This window comes from Cynocephalus volans, chromosome 9 (assembly GCF_027409185.1).
Source record: "Cynocephalus volans isolate mCynVol1 chromosome 9, mCynVol1.pri, whole genome shotgun sequence".
In the NCBI taxonomy this organism is placed as follows: Eukaryota; Metazoa; Chordata; class Mammalia; order Dermoptera; family Cynocephalidae; genus Cynocephalus; species Cynocephalus volans.
In genome coordinates, this window is record NC_084468.1 from 36524338 (window position 1) to 36542586 (window position 18249).

At 37.4% G+C, this 18249-nt stretch overlaps 1 protein-coding gene across 9 annotated transcripts in view; it reads right to left on the reverse strand.

The window, feature by feature from the left end:
• The window catches only part of APBB2 (amyloid beta precursor protein binding family B member 2), a 357658-nt gene that overhangs the window by 269496 nt on the left and 69913 nt on the right, over positions 1 to 18249 (reverse strand). For all 9 annotated transcript variants that reach the window (XM_063107683.1, XM_063107679.1, XM_063107686.1 and 6 more), the window contains one exon: positions 12678 to 12833. The gene's annotated coding sequence lies outside the window, so the exon portion shown is untranslated. The remainder of the gene's footprint in view (positions 1 to 12677; positions 12834 to 18249) is intronic.

Genomic DNA, 18249 nt, shown 5'->3' on the forward strand with positions numbered 1-18249 from the left:
CTAATAAATTATAGGTTCAATTTTGTCCTCCAAATTCAACTATGTTATTCATTAATTCCATAAACATTTGCTGATATTGTACTACAAATCAGGTAGTGTTTTAGGTGTTGGAAATACAGAACTGAACAAACAAAATCCCTGCCCTCGTGGAACTGACATTCTGGTAAGGTACACGTACTGTTTCCCCTACTGTCCTACAAACACATTCCCCTCCCAGCGTCCCTGGCTGGGGCACTTTCTCCACTCTCCTGGCTTCCCAAAGACAAAATTTATGAGCTAGTTTATATATTTTTTTATTATTCCTCACATCCCACCTGAGATCTCTCTATTTCCAACCTGCCTCCTCCACCTACCCTTTCCAATAAGAACAGTATCATCATCTATCCACCCACAGCCCCAGCTATAAACCAGATGACTCCACCTCCTCCATCCTTGTCATTCACCATATCCTGGCCATCCTACCCCTGATTCCCTCCCTGGTCTCTTCTGACCTCTCCATTCCTCCCACCATAATCGCGGTCATGGTCTTTTTTCTTTCCAACTATCATACATCCTCTCTAGAAGGTGAAACACATAAAGCAGGAAGAGCCATCTACTCACCTGTGAATTCCCAGCTCCTAGCACAATACCTGGCATGTGGCAGGAGCTCAATAAATTTGGGGAGTCAAACTGCTGCCTATGGCACTCAAGGCCCCTCTCAATGTGGCCCCACTTTCCATTTCTAGCTTTGTTTCAGTCATTCCCCACCACTGACACCCTACTGACTATACAGATGGCTCATTTGTCCTCGAACGCCTCCACACACATTCCTGCCTTCGCACTCTCCGTCATGTCATCACCTCTCCCCCACCTGTGTGCCTTGGAAAGTCCAAATCAACATTCTAGACCTGGTTCAAAAAGGAAAAACTCCTTGCTCTTTTACTTGTGTTTGCACAGACCTTTGGACACACTGTATTAGATCAATACACTTTGTTTTCCTGGCTGTCGTCCCCACCGGACCATGTACTCTGAGGGCAGGGCTTGTGACTTTTTTTTTTATTTTCAGTGCCTGACATGTAGTAGATCTCAAGTGCCTGTTGAAAGCCACTTATTCATTCCTTCAACAAATATTTATCAAGCACCCACTCCCCACCAGGCACTATTCTAGGTGAGGGTGATATATCAATGAACAAAACCCAAAACCCCCTGCCTTTTGGAATTGATATTTGTAAATTTATATTTATATAAATTCCTCTTGGAATTTACATTCTAGTGAGGGGAGAGAAATAGTAACTTAAAACATAAGTATGCAGTGTATTAGAAGAAAAAAATAAAAAAAGGACAAGAGGGATTTGGATGAGGGGAAGGATGGTTTGCAATTTTCAATACATTAATCAGGGTAGGTTTCACTAAGAGAGCAACATCTGAGCAAAGATTTAAATAAGAGAGGAAGTAGACATGTGGATATCTGAAGAAGAGAATTCAGGAAGAATAAACAGCCAGTGCAAAGGCCCTGAGGCAGGAATATGCCCAGTGTGGTCAAAGACCAATGTGGCTGGAGTGCAGGTAGCTAGGGGGAGAACAGGAGATGAGGTTAGCAAGGAAAGAAGCGGGGCATCGCCTGGTGCCTTTCAGGCAATCGTATGGATTCCATCTTTCACTGTGAGGACAGAGAAGAATGATTGCAAGTTTTGAAAGGAGAAATGCCATGATATGACTTCAGTTTTAATAGGATTGTTCTATTGAGAAAATAGAGAGGCAAGGATAGACTCGGAGAAAGCAGCTAGGAGGTCACTGGAATAATGCAGGCAGACAGTATGGGGCCTTGGGCCAAGGGGTGGCAACGGATGTATTCTGAAGGTCTTCCTGACTGACTGGACCTGGACACATGCCTACATTTCTTCCTTTTCATTGATAATGACTAAGCTCCAGCCTAGACCCTTCTCCTCATTCCTAAAGAGCTATAAAAGTCTAAAATTTGTTCTCCGCATTCTCAGTTCTCTCCTTTCCCTCATCCTACAGACTGCAGCAGGACTGCAGGACTGGCACAGACCTGCTCTGAGGCCCTGCACCTAGGCTGGCCTCCTGTGTGCCCACTGCAGCTCCTCACCTTGGACCCCTTCCCGTCACCTCAGACCCCTTGCTGTTGCTCTCTGTCAGCCCTCCCTTCTCGCCACGGCCTGAATCTGAAGGCCTTTTAGGCCCTTCGAGGTTCACGGTAGAACCCACCTCCTTTACGAAGTCCTCCCAGGATGGTGTGGGGCATCCTTATTTCTCCCTCCTCAGGGATCCTGTGGCCTTTATCCCCCATACCACTTACTTTAGCCCCTCAACAGTTCCTTGCCATACTGGCCCAACTAGATTGTCCGTCCCTAGAAAGCAAGAGCCATCATCGCTTATGCTTCTCAGGCCCTTTGACTTCCACTGCATAGGAAGCAATTAAATAATACTTACTGGCAAAAAATATCACAAAGGACACAAAAGTAAGTTTTATTTTTTTTTAATGTGTTACTAACACTTAGAAATTGGGGGCAGTCACGAAAAAATCCAAACTTCTGCCTTCTCTTGATATATTGGAAGATCATGCTATGCCGGACCCTCATTCCTGAATAGCAGAAGCAGGGAAGCTCGGTGGTAGCTGTGCCCTTTCTTCCCCTTTAAACCGTAGTCCCCTGTTTACTGTTCTGTTGGGTCCCTGTAAGCATTTGAGTTTGCAATCCCCATTACATACTGGTTACCTTAAATTTTTAAATTATCAAATTCTTTTGGAACTGGGTATTTACTGAAGAAAATATCAGTTTTTCTCTTTCATGATATCAAGTGACAATGATATTGTTTTGGGCTTTTCTATATTATAAACATAAGTAATCGATTACATACATATAGACATACACACACATACAAATACATTCATTCACACACACACACACACACACACACACATTTTGGAAACTGTCTCTTTAATCTCCCTAATACGTTAAAACTTCTACACTATGGTTCAAATACCTTGAAATATGAGGGTTATAATTCCTGGTACAACAAAGTTTAACAGGGTCAGGTATCAGTACAGAAGTTATAAAGAAAGAAAGATAAGGCAAAAATAAATATTATTGAGTCAGATGAGCTTTTTTTTCAAACCATTTTAGGTGAAAAAAGTTCCGAACGTTCTTTTGAAACTAGAAAAATAACATCATTTATTGATTTTTTAAATGAAACATCAAATATTATATATTGAAATATGGATATATAAGGGACGTCACAATGGGGTTGTTCTCCAGATCACCATTGCCTACATTCTAAAGAAAAATTGTCATCTTCATAATCCATTACTAAATTTCAGCATTTAAACTAAGACCAAAGGAGGTAAATCACTCCATAGAAAAATGAATACAACAGTTTCCAGACAAGCCTGTCAAAAGCTGAAGAGTTAAGCAGTTACTGCTATTGGAAGAGTTTAGGGGAGTCATCCCTCCTTTGACCTGTGACCTTTGTCAAGGGGTTTTAATTAAGAGAAAAGCAGAATCTGGACACAGAAGTCAAAAGATATTTAAAGGTCACACTGGCTTTATCTGTGCATCAGTCATTACTTCAAGTCCAAACAGGCAGGCCTTTCTTAGCAAACAGCTTTCCTGATTAGCAATCAGATTCTGGAGACTTCCCTGGCCACCTCCAGCCTTGCGGTCTGAAAAGCAAATACAGTTCAGTCCAAAGCTCCTTCTAAAGCAAACAAACTGAGCATAAAGGTACACCTTCAAACATACTTCAGCAAGATGGGGATTCTTTGTCCTTCAAATCACATTTAGTAAATACATTTTTCCTATTTTTCAACTCAATGTTTTAACTAATAAGCTTTCAAGGGAACGCTTGCTGGCTTAACACTTATTTTTACTACTTTTCCCACAAAAATTACCTACTTCCTCTGCACTCGCAAAGGCCAAAAAAAACAAAAACAAAAAAATTGACAAATGAACGTTAGAAAATAAGGTTTTATAAAATACATGAAAACATAATGAAGCAAAATGCTCCATGATCACTGCCCAGTGAGCCCCTAATAATTTTTTAAGGAAAAGAAACTAAATAAATAAACATTGTTAGAAAATGCATATAATACAGAAAAGAAATAAAAACAAAAGTTTTCCAGTATATTAACAGTTGTCTGTCTTTTTTAGGGAAAAATGTATATACCAGCATATATATCTTTTTAAGAATTTTATACAAAAGGGAATGGTATTCACATGATTCTACAAAACATTTTTTCACTTTATATATATACATACACACATATATGTGTGCATATATATCTTACAGATCTTTCCATCCGGGCACATATACAGAGCTACTTCATTCTTTACAAACATGCAACCATATAATTTAAACAAGTATCTTGGCATAGTTTTAAGTGAACATATTTATGAAATTGCTGGTGATTTTAAGTTTTGAAATACATCACCAAATTGCTCTCCAATGTGTCTGTTTTATAAGATAACTTAATCTCAAACAACAGTCCCTTTTCTGCATTTGTTATTAACTATCACAACTGACCTGCTTTGTCTCAACCTGTATCACAAAACTGCTAGACAACCAACCTATAATAGACCAAGTGAAGCTCTTCTGGACAACACAGACTCCACAAACCAAACCAGAAATGTCCTACAGCCAAGGTGGTGGTTGGCAATCACAGCTTCGTAAAGGGTTCTTTGTAACTTACCTTTTCTTTTGTTCATTTCTACACTCTGTCTAAAAGGCAGTCACAACTGCCAGGAAAGGAAGGGGGGGGGGGTTAACATCTGCTAGGTACGTAACTAACAAAACTACCAGTTGAAAATACCAGGAAAGCAGTAGATAGACCAGAGTCTCAGACCATCACAGACTCCCCATCATCAAATGCTACGAAGCTCCTGAACACGAGTATAGAGTGGGGGTGGGAAGGAACCAGGAACGTCCAAGGATAACCTTCTTCTTTCCTTCTCTAAGTAAAGCTCCTGAACACGAGTATAGAGTGGGGGTGGGAAGGAACCAGGAACGTCCAAGGATAACCTTCTTCTTTCCTTCTCTAAGTAGTCTGGCAGTGTCTGATTCTCCCAGCAACCAAAAAACCTCAGAGCAAGTTGATGGACTGTGTGACTGGGCCACATGCCTTGGCTATAAAACCTAGGACAGACTTCCCAAACACTCTCTGCATTTTTACTTCCACCTCTGAGGGTCTGGTGAGGTATTGTGCTCAGGTAAAAATGCTTGAAAATCCCCATCCACTGACTACCCCCTACCTCCTACTAATTTATCAAAAATAACAAAGTGCCATTTCTGCAGATTAACCTACATTCACATTACCCAGAATCTCCTTAGAAATCCCAAATCATTCTATTCATATATTACTTTGGGCCTTTATTACCTCATTAGTTATAATAATAATGAAAGATATATAAAAAGAGATACATATAGAGAGTTTACTATATAGGTCAACTACTTTATAGGCAGTGCTTTTATTTATACAGGTATACCATGGAGTTCGAAAAAAAAATCTAGATTCGAATTTAAATCAGTAAATGGAAGACTCAGACAAAATCATTTGATCTCTCCAATCCTGAGCTTCTTTATCTAAAAAACAGGGTAACACTGTCTCTCTCATAGGACTGTTGTGAGGATCAAGTGAACACCCCTCCATGTACCCCCATCAAAAGCACAAGTACTGGACTTGCTCAATAAAATGTTAGCTCTCTCCAGAAGGGCTTGTATTCTGGCTGTCTTCCCCAATGACGTTTCATTCTATTCCCTCCAGCAACTACTACAGCAGCCTTCCTTACAGGATACGACTAGCAGTACTTAGAATTTAACTGTATTGAACTAAACTAAGTAAAACTAATTGAGCATCCCTTATCACTCATAAGTTAATGCCTGCTCAAGATCAGTTGTCATTTTCAATCCTACTTTAGAACCAAGAGCCCAAAGCTGTCGTTGGAACTCCTGACTTTTTCTTTCTGAGATAAGTTTTTGGTAAAGCCAAATTACTCTTACTTTCCTAGGCACTTTGACACTTTAACCAGGAAAGAGCCATGACAGTAACAAACTATCTGTAACCTTAAGTGTCTTCAAGAAAATCACTTTTATGAAATCAAGCAGGGAACAGATACTAAGATTCTAAAATCTGTTCTCAAAGGGCCTCAGCGCATAATGATTACAGTAAAAACTATTTTCTTTCATTCTTAAAAATGGTATACTAGCAAACTACACAACAATTTTCTAATGTAAGCTAGACTGATGTTGATATTCACTTTGTATAAATTACTGGTTTAGGTACTATCTATGTAAAAACACCAAGAGACTATTTTTGTTTATGAATGAAACTGAGGATCAATACTTCAGTACATAATAATCAATTTTGAAATTTCAGAAGTTTTGAACAGTTATGTTATAAACACAGATCTTATTTGGACAGTATACTCAAACTAAATGTTTTATTCATCACAGATCAGTATGGGACTCAGAGACTACTGCTGGTTCTTATATCAGTTATTACATTAAAATAAATAACAACTGACTATATGTCACTCACATATGGTATCTCTGAAGGCTTTTATAGGAAACCTATACTTCACAGATCATTTAACATAAAAAGTATAAAGACAAGCAAAAAGATCAAAAGATGTAGGATCAAAAGGTGTAGTATTTCAAATTCTATTAATGTTTTTGTCATAAACATCCTCATTACAGATTTACATAATGTGGTTTCTACTAATGAAAGCAAGTTCCAGACACTTTATTCTTCTGTTGGCTCAATGAATGTGACTAAGTTGATCTCGTTTTGCTTCATCTACAACCAAATGATTGTAAACAGGCTGGAGCCTTCAGGAATGTCATTGTATCACAACTCACACGTCCGTAGTTCAATCGTCCTGAACCCCTAACTTTAGTCAGCAAGGCTCTATTCAAAGTAAAGAGAGCTTAACAAGTTACACTCACCTAGCCACATTTTATTTGTTTCAGCTCCCAAAGAAAAACAAGACCAACAAGACTATATCCTCCTAGAACACCATCTCATACTCCTCATAGGGTCATTCTGTGAATAGGTCACAAAGATGTCAAGGGCACCAAAGAGAGAAAAGAAGCTTGAAAGAAGTGACTGGGTTAAAAGATTCATGACACTCACTTTCAGGGTCCTAGAGATATAAATGAAAGTTGACCTATGTCTTTTTCTTTTAAATAAGCAATAAAAAGAATAATTCCACGTTGCTCTACAGATGCATTTTTATGAAGTGACATTATCAGCCAAAGGACTGATAAAAGTAAAGAGGCCAGGTAACAAACACGTCAGTACCCATCAAGCTGGTCTACCCAGGTTGAAATTGAGAAGATAAAAAAGAAAGCAAGAATCAGATAAACCATCCTGGAGAATTCAGCCCTCCAGGAACCTTGACCTACTAATGGAACTGCAGAAAACAGGTTCCAAATCTAATAGTGTGATTTTAATCCCTGATTAAAGCCCAGTAACAGAAGTCAGCTCTTAGCTATTTGCAGAGAAGGCAAATATCTCTGAATTACACCAAGACAAAAATTAGATATTTTTTTACTTTAAAAATAAGTCATGTCCCAAACAGACGAGAAAACAAAAGAAAAAAATGGTCAACTAAAATCAAAACATCAGAATAAAGCACTGACTTTTTAAAAATTTCCTTTTCGATCTTGATGCACTCATAATTTTTATCTGTAATCTTTATGTTTCTAATATAATTTTTTAATGTCTTCACAGTAGTCTATTGAGAACTATACTAATACAAAGACAAAAATAGAACATGTAAATACAAAAATATAGCTAGCATTTTAATTATTAAAACATCCAATTTTCATAAAACATATAGAACCACATTATGTTACCAAACCTCTATTTAGTAAAATAATAGTTTTGTGAAATTTATCTTTTTCTGTATGAGACCCGGTTCATACAACCACTAATGAAAATTCTTGAAATAATATAACAGACTTGTAAATCCTTCATTTGGTAGTTATTTGCAATGATTGGCAGGGGTAATGAAAATTTTAATCTGTTTTATTCCAATGGAAAATAGGCATAAAAATGTTTACCACATTTATGAAAAACAAAGCATTGCTTAGATTTAAAATAATATATATAGTCATCTGTAAAATGCCTCTAGATTGATTCCACATTGTCTTCTACCATTTCAGATTACCATAATTATCCCAAAGAGAAATCACTAGAGACTAGAACTTTTAACAGAGTGACTCAAAAAGGAATGGAAAGGAAAAGAAGCAAAAAGACAACAATATTTTTTTAATGCAGCTTAAATCCATTTCTTGAGCAAACCTTTTTCATAGAAAAATTGCACAGCAAGACCTAAGTACAGTGCAGTACTGGCATAAAGGACAGGCATGTAAATCAAAGAAACAGAACACAGAGTCTGGAAATAAACCCTTACATTTATGATCAACTGATTTTCTACAAAGATACCAAGACAAGTCAATGGGTAAAGGACAGTCTGTTCAGCAAATGGTGCTGGGATCCATATTCAAAAAATAAAATAAAATGAACAAACACCTGAACCTCACACCGTACATAAAAATTAACTCAAAATGGATCAAAGACCAAAATGCAAGAGCTAAAACAACAGAAGTTCTAGAAAGAAACATAGAAAATCTTTGTGAGCTTTAAGCAAAGAGTTTTTAGAAACATCAAAATCACGAGCTTTAAAAGAAAAAAAACCTGATAAAGTGAACTGCATTACAATTAAAAACCTTTGAGCTCCAAAAGACACCATTAAGAAGTCTACATACACATACAAATTCTCCCATATTGGTACAATTTATCATTAACTTAAATTTACATTATTCCATGAGGGGAAGGACACCATTAAGAAAGTGAAAAGACAGGCCAGAGATTGGGTGAAAATATATACAGATCATATATCCAAATAAAGAACTTATATCCAGACTATATATAGAGACAAATAAACCAATATAAAAACTGGCAAAAGATTTGAATAGGCATTTTCCCAAAGAGCCTACATGAGTGGCTAAGAATCTCACTGATTGAATAACTAGGTCAACCATGAGGAAATAAATTTCATAATTATTGTCTTTTGTCCTTATCAAAAACCTACATAATAAAATGATTTCTTTAGAAACTCCAAAGTACATAATTTTATATTTCTCATATCACAGTCAAGTTCTTAAACCACTACCAAAAAGGAAAAAAAAAAAAAAAAAAAGATAACATCCAGCTTGGATAAGAAATAAAACTCTCTATTTGCAGATGACACAAATCTGGTATATATGTTAAGGAAGTCATAAACACAATAAAAAACTTCAGTAGTGATAAGTTCAAAAAGGTTGCAGGAAACAAGATGATTGTACAAAAATCAAATATATTTTTGTGTACTAGCAATGAATGATCTGAAAATGAAATTAAGAAAATTCCATTTATAAAGCCATCAAAAAGAAAAAAATACTTAGGAACAGACAACGCAGATTAGGAATAAATTTAATGCAGAAGTGCATGACTTGTACCTTGAAACCAACACAGCACTGTTGAGAGAAATTAAAGAAGACCTAAAGAAATGGAAACACATCTCATGTTTATTGATCAGAACTCTTAACATTGATCTAGAGATTCAATGTAATCCCTTTGGTTCAATATTCAAAAATTAATTAATATAATCCATCATATAAATACGCTAAAGAAGAAAAATCACATGATCACATCAATAGCTGCAGAAAAAGCATCTGACAAAACCCAAAACCTTTTCATGATAAAAACTCTCAGCAAACTAGGAATAGAGGGGAACTTCTTCAACTTCATAAAGAACATCTACAAAAACCTACAGTTAACATCATACTTAATGGTGAGAAATCCAAACGAGTTAAAAACATATCCACACAAAACCCTGCGCACAAATGTTAACAGCAGCTTTATACATAACTGCCAAAATTTAGAAGCACCCAAGATGTCCTTCAATAGGTGTATGGATAAATAAAGTGTGGGACAATCATAAAATGGAGTATTAATTAGGGCTAAAAAGAAAGGAGCTATCAAACCACAAAAAGACAAAAAGGAGACTTAAATGCACTTTGCTAAGTGAAAGAGCCAATCTGAAAGGCTATGACAATATGACATTCTGGAAAAAGTAAAACTATGGAGATGGTAAAAGATCAGTAGTTGCCAGGGGTTCAAGGGGAGGAAGGGAGAGAAGGATAAATATATAAATTACAGGGTAATTTTAGGGCAGTGAAACTATTTTGTATGATATTGTATTGGCAGATACATGCTGTTATATATTTGTCAAAGTCCCAACACAAAGAGTGAACCTAATGTAAACTACAGACTTTAGTTAATTATAACATATCAATACTGGCTCATCAATTACAACAAATATACCACACTAACAAAAGATATTAATAATAGGATAAACTGGTGGTGGGGGTTACATCAAAACTCTGTATTTTCTGCTTAATTTTTCTGTAACCTAAATTTCTCCCCAAAATAAAGTCTATTAATTTTAAAACAAGCAAATAATGCTAATTATAAAAAATACAATAATGATAATAAAGTCTAACAGTAAATAGAAGAAATAAATCCTTAAAATTTATTGACATGCTTGGAATTCTGCTTAGAACAGAAAGCCAACTGAGATTTTGGTGAGAACAGAAGCTGTTGTTACCCTATGGTGTTAAACTCTGGAGAGTTTCTGATAACCTCTCATTTGGCTGTTCCCAAAACAACTGTATGTACAGTAAATAAGATTCTACTACTAGCCAAACTCTGAAATTATGTTCCTTATCTGCAATTTACTTTAACTATAGACTCTGGAAAGCCATCCTTTCTTTCAGACTCAAAAAGCAAATAATTGAATTGAATGTATTTTCAAAAATGTTCCTGAAGACTAAATCCTATTTTTCTTTCGTTAAATAAGAGCCCTCTCTGTTAGCCTCTCCACCACCCAGCAGAATTCATAATTCCCTCTCTGCTCCTACAGAACTTTGTTCTTACCTCTAGTGATATATTTTCACACTGCATGTCAGCTAACTGAATACCTATCTGGCCTTTCCCTACATGGTGAGCCCCTGAAGACAGGGGCTATGATACAGCCATTTTAAACTAAGATCTCACACCTGGAAAGCACTACCAATCAGAAAGTTTTGGATGTAAGTGACAGACACCTAACTCAAAATAACTAGCTAACCTGCCAGGAAAGTGAAACAAGAGATGTTAGTTTCAGGCACTGCTGAATTGGGAGCCAAAGTTTTGTGTGTGTGTGTGTGTGTGTGTGCGTGCGTGCACGTAGTGTGTCCCTCCCTCCTTACCTCATTCCTTCCATCTCCATGCTCTGATTTCCTCTATGTTGACTTTACTCTCAGAATGGCTTTCCCTCAGTGGTAGCAAAAATTGCCACTAGCAACTCCAGCTTAACAAACTCAGAAAAAGGAAAACCTCTTTTCAGTAGTTTCAACGAGAGTACTGGGGCCCCTCCATAAACTGATCATTGTGACCCTGACTGGCCAAGCTAATGCCACATGCCCATAACTGAGTCAGTGGAGTCACCTCCTCTAACTACAGAGGCTGGAAATGAGGCAAGGGTAACTGCCTGGGGAAAATCTGGACGATTCATTAAAAGGAAGAGGAAAAAGATGCTGGGTGGGCAAAGTCAACAGACATTCACTACCTCCATAGGTTCCCAAAGGCTGGTGCTGACTCCTTTCTTTCTTTTTCTTTTTTTTTTAAAGATGACGAGTAAGGGCATCTTAACCCTTGACCTGGTGCTGTCAGCACCACGCTCTCCCAAGTGTGCCAACCAGCCATCCCTATATAGGGATCCGAACCCGTGGCCTTGGTGTTATCAGCACCACACTCTACCAAGTGAGCCACAGGCTGGCCCTCTAATGTGTATTTATCAACTGCTTATTATGTATAATGCTGAGTTACCCACTGAATATCCAATAGAAATTGTCTGCAGTGACTATCCCTGTACAATATACTTTCTCAAAATGAATTATTTTCCACCTTATTGCCACATATAGGGTTATTTATGCTGTTTCATTCTCTTAGTCCATTGTCCTGGTGAAGATATTTTGCATTTTTAAATACACTTTTGTTTTCAATATATTTCTCTTCCTCTGTCCTATAAGAGTATCTTAATGTCAAATGCACACACTGCTGAAAATGAATGTGTTGGTACCTTTTGTTTTGGGGGAGATAAGAGTATGTAAAATCTTGCCAAGCAAACCCAGGGCACACAGCCAGAAGTACTCCACAGAAATGGCAGATCTCCACAACCCACCCTTCACAGTGGGAAAATACAAATGACTGAAGTCTTTGAAAGTACCAATACAACTATATGTGTCCAGACACTGCTTTCTCTCCAAAAGAAAGCCAAGGTCATTGAGGCTGTTATGAGGGACCTCTGGTTGTATGAGTTAAAGATCTTCCTCTCTTCTCTGAGAGAGGCGAAGAAGATGAAAGAGAAGATGGGACAGAGAAGAGGAAAAGGAAGAAAAGGAAAGAAAGACAACAATACACTGTACACAGAAGGCTGTCAACATATATCCGCCATTTACACGATGCTCAGAATCTCACAAATAACTGGGAATAATTATTTGGGATTTTCTCAAAACACTTATTAAAGAAACCAAACAAGTTTTCTCTGTTTGACCCAGTACAGTTCATTCAGCCTCTCTTATCTTATACCAACCTGATTTTGCTTAAGTTATCGTCCGCCTCAGCTTTTCACAGGAGCTTTCTTTTATGGATTTTCCATCCAGCAAATGTTTCTGTTCCACGGCTGGGCAGATCCGACCACAGCATGCTTGGCTACGGACTGTAGCAGCTCACCCTCAGCAGCTCCAACCTGCAGGGGCAAAGGCCAGAAGCCACTGTAAGGATTCCTCTTCTCAAACACTCTCTTTCTCTAAAGGCTATATACTTGTCAAGATAACTTCAAACATCTTCCTAATGTTTAAAATCATTAATGAACAGAGACAACAGCCTTTAAGGTATCCTAAAGACAAGTTTGGGCTATTCTGAGGGGAAGATTGAAGTATTTAATCATTTTTGAAAAGGTTTGACCAAATGATTATGCTCTGTTTGTGGAAAATTTAAAAGCCAGATGTTTTAATTAACCACGGAAAACACAAGCTACAACTAAAATTTCATGAATACACTGATCTTCCCCATGGAAAACCACAGGAATGTTCTGGCAGGGCTCAGTCTGAATTCTTAGGACAGAGAGGGCTGGAATCATTCCCCTTAGGAACTCAAACAGAAAATTAACTTGCTCAATATGTTTTAAAAAGTAAAATGAAACCCAGATTTAATCTCCATCAAATATAAAAACATTTCAGGACTTCAAAGAGCACCATCAAAAGACACAGAAGTGAAGGTCATAAAAAATTCTAACGTGGTTCAGGATTTAGAATGTATTTACAATGCAATGTGAACGGCGTAACAGAAAATTCTGTAGGCTAAATAGTCCAAAGGGGAAACTAATAATCTTCCATTTCCTAACAGAGGGAATTATACACGAAACCATTATTCAAAAAATAAATCATAAATATTATCAAATATATATCTAGGCAAAAGGAACCCCTTAACTATCATACTGCCAAACATGTGGCCCAGCCTAACACTAGCTACCATGTTTCAGCTTCAGAAATCAAGGCATCCAGAAAAACAGTGTTAAAATAACTTATGCTGACTGATGTTAGAGCTAGCAATTCTGCCATAGAAAACTCAGAAAGGGAATCTTATGAAAGCAATTAGTGAAAAACAAGAGCTAATAGGTTAGGAAGTCTCCATTTGTTAATGATAGTAATAGTTATGACAATATGTATCTATGCTAAATATTGAAAGCCCATTTAAGAGGGAACAGGACAAATGTTATTTTCATATACCAGGTCCACAATTCTATTTCTGTAAGTCAAACAGTCCCAGTCACAAGCGTGCCAAACATAATATTACATTAATCTCTACATTCTTTGAAACCTCAGTCCCAAAAATCATCTCAAAAGGAACACAGCAGGAAAAAAGTGGGTTATCTAGTTATATATGTATGGTATGCTCCCAATTTTGTTCTACAAACTGTGTATAATCCAAAGGCACCAAAGTGTGAACAGCATTTCTGGGTTATAGAATTAGAAGCTATTTGTATTTCCAAATTTTCTACAATTACTAAGTGGTGCATATAGAATCAGAACACTTTAAAATAAGATTTTTTTTTTTGTAAGAGTGTGGCAATACAAATAGATATGAGGGGCTGGCCATTAACTCACTTGATTAGAGCATGGCGTTGGTAACACAAAGGTCAGGGGTTCGGATCCCATACCGGCCAGCCAAAAAGAAAAAAGAAATGGGACATCTATGCTATATTAGACTGATCTGTGGGTCGCCTCTTATCTAAACAATAAGAGTTAATAAATTAAGAAGTGTTCATTTATCTGAATTCAGTAATTCTTAACCTAGAAGTTCAAAATCCAAGCATCCAGTAATACTTCCAGGGCTGAGCAATAGCACTTACCTAGAAATAAGAAGTTTTTCTTTTTTATCCTGCAAACTTGCCCCAGAGAGAAGAGAAGATCGCATCCAAACTTCTCTATCACTGGCCACACCATATAATTGACGCTTAATTAAAACAGCACCTCCTGGTGTTACTTAATGGTTTCGCAGGAGCACTGGGGCCTTAGAGACCCCTGCCACACTCCATTTCTGATGCTGTTAGCATCCCACAAAATACAAAACACAATCAATGGCAGAGTCGTAATGCCAGAGGCCTTGGCAATCTATCGGTCCAGGCAGCCCATGCCCAGAGAGGTAAAATGTCTTTCCCCTAAGCCACACAGCCAGCAGAGCCAGGAAGAGAGTCCAGATCACCTGCTTCCTCTTTGACCAACTGCTCTTGCCACCACTACAACGTTTCAACATGCACTCTGAAAATAGTTTGTGCAAATCACATGCACATGTTAAATTTATATCATCAAAATCAGAAGAACAAGACAAATGTGTTCCACCAAAAATGAAATGCATGCAGGAAAAAAGTAAAGACTCAACCTTAGGCTAAAAAAGACATGGTTCTGCCCAGAACATGTTGGATGGGAGAAACAATGGTTGCGCTGTGCTCGAGCAGCAGGTGTCCTGAACAGAAACTGCCTATACCGAAAGCTTTCTGCCTGGTACTGGCCCTGCTGATAACAGCACAATCCTACTGCTCAAAGCAGGACAAAAGGTTTTCAACAAGATAAAACCACACCTGCACCAAGACACCTGCAAGAGACAGGAAAGATGCACACTTGTCATGTTGGAAATAATTGATTTACAGCATCAAGTCCTGGTCTCTATTTCCAAAATGACCCAAGTCTTAAGGGAAAAACATTGGTGGTTTCAAAAATCAAGAAAACAGCAGACTCACTAAGAACTAAACTAAAATAAAACAATCCTAATGCTTCATATTTTATGTTTTATAGAGCCTAGAGAAAAGCAGGCTTTTTCTCTTTCCTTCAAAATTTGTTCTTTGAAATATTGCTCACCTCCACTTCTTTCTTCGCATCTAACCACAGTGTCCATGCCACACCCAATCAGAAACCTAAGATTCTTACAAAATGTGAATAGCCTGAAAAGCAAGGGGCGAGAAGAGGGCAGACGGCAATGACCAACTCAGAAATGCTCCCTGAAAGGCCTTTATTGAGCTCACTTTTCGTCACCCTTTCCTTACTGTGTTGCAGGACAACAAAGACATGAACTGTGAAGCTGCTAATAAAACAGCCACATGGAGGGATGATGTGAACTGGCTTTGCAAGAGCCCAAACACAGTGGCTCTGTCCTGCCTCAACTGAGAAGTCAGGCACTGGATGAAAAAGAAAATTCCTTTTTTCCACCCAAAACTGCTCTGAAAATCCCCACCATGTATTTTCATGGCTGGATCCTGGAGGGAACACAATATCAGCAGTTTATTTATTATGCCTCCATTGGAATACTAAAGGTTAATGGCCACCCCGGGCAAAAGGAATTAAATTCTTGTTGATTTTTCACAATGAAATCAAAGCTTTGTGGGGAATACTGTTCAAGTAACTCTTTAAAGTCATTTGTAAGAAATGACAGTAAGTTTAAATTTAGCAGTCTGGTGGAATGAACTCTGACCTACCCATCACAAATTGGATAAAATCTTGCTGAAGTTACCACATTATCTTTCTCAACAGAAGACTAAACAGAAATTAGAATTAGATTAGATTCATAGATTTTGAATCCTTTCTTACTAGGAACCTTGGCTGTGTGTTGTTTGGTCCTTGGCTTTGGTTCATGGCTTTGGCAAAATGTGCACACAGATATTGCCACCATGTCAGAATCGTAAATATTTGGCCAGCATTTTTTTTTTTTTTTCCTGTTTTAATGTCAGAGGAAAAGTTTCTCCTTCCTGAGTCTGATTCCACAAATATTTAGTTGAGTCAATTCAATACTGCTGAAATTTCTATCTCAAAATGACTGGGCAGACAAGGCAAGAGAAAATATTTTGGAGAACAATTCCTCTCATGGCTGTGAAAATTTGATCTTAAAAACTTAAATTCACAGTACTGATAAATTTATATCTTAAAATGCTTGGGAGAGGAGAATATAAATTGTTTGAAAAAATGAGGGGTAGTTTAAAGACAAAATTTTTTTTTCCCAAATAGAATCTATCTTAGACACTCATTACAAGTAACCTAAAAAGAACTATAATGAATAACCCAAACTGGTACCCCACAAAGTTTGTGGCTGACAAAGACGGCGCTATGGCAGCTTGGAAAAGGTTTCACATAGTAACTTTCTCTGTCACACTCTCAAGTAAAGAGGGTTTCAACTGAGAGGAGGAGGAACCTTTATTCTATCATCTGTAAAATGGGGATGATACTATCAGCCAAACTCATAGGGTTGTCAACCATGGAAAGCAAATATGAAAGCAATATAGAAACTATAAAGCACTATGTATTTATCAAACACATACTGACTAATAAACTACTATGCTGTGCATATATGGCACTCTGGATACACCCATGAACAAGAGATACACAGTCCTTCCTGTGTGGGATGCTATGATCTGTGAGGAGGCACAGGGGGCTATGAGGACATGCAGGTGACATCTAATCAAAATACCAGACAAATATCAGGTATCATTACCTTTATAGAAAGCCTGTAAGGAAGTTTACCAGTGAAAAGTGATAGATGTGATTTTTAGTTTTGGTTGTTTGTTAGCTCATACTTTTGGTACTTTTACTGAGCAATCACTATGCCCCAGATACCATTCTAAGTGCTGAAAGTTTAGACTAAACAAAGTTTCCACCCTAACAGCTGACATCGTAGTCATTCCTCATCCATATGTAAGGTAAAACGCGCGTGCTAAACAGATATAAGCAGCAGTGCTGCTTTTGCTACAATACAGTGTTTTAAACCAAAGTATCCACACACAAACATTAAAAAGAATATTCTAACGGATCTAAATACAGTAAACATTCTATTTCTTCCATGAGACATTTTACATCATACCAAATCACCATCAACTTATGAAAGGCACCCTTAGGTTTGAGAGATTACAATTTCTGTGTGTTTTGGCATGGAGTACAACACTCCCCCACACTTTTTCTCCCTCAAGGAAAAAGAACACATGCTGGAATCTATCCAATAACAGTCCCAGTTTTAACAAGAGGAACATCAGTTATTTTAGAGGCATTTCCTGCAGTCACTTTTTTTAAAAGTAAAAATAAGTTGAATTATTTTAGAAACTAAACTCAAGTTCAATTTTAACATGTCAAAAGTCTGCCTTAGCAAAGTATCTTTAAAAAACAAAAAATCTGTTAAATTTTTTTAAAAATGAAAGATCCTGAGAATGGGGCTGTTCAAGACATAGTCAACCCTGCTGTCCAAAAGTTCAATAATAGATGAAGGGGAAAAGCAGAAAGAAAAAGGAAAATACAGGCATGAAGAACCACACAATCTACAGGATTAATAATCTAAAAACTCACATACTCAACAAACACTAACAGCCAATATTCAAAATACTGTATAGCAAGGAAGAGTAAATATCCAGATAAAAGTGACCAAAATGCTACTCAATTCCAGAGCCAGGGTTTCCAAACCTGGATTTCCGACAAAATATCCAAAGCTCAAGTATTCTGACATAGCAGGTATGGGTAATGTCTGGAAATCTGTATGTTTTTTTAACTGTCCCCAAATGAGGCAGATGCACAGCCACAGTTGAGAACCACTGATTTACTGTATTCACTTATTGAAAAAAAGTATTG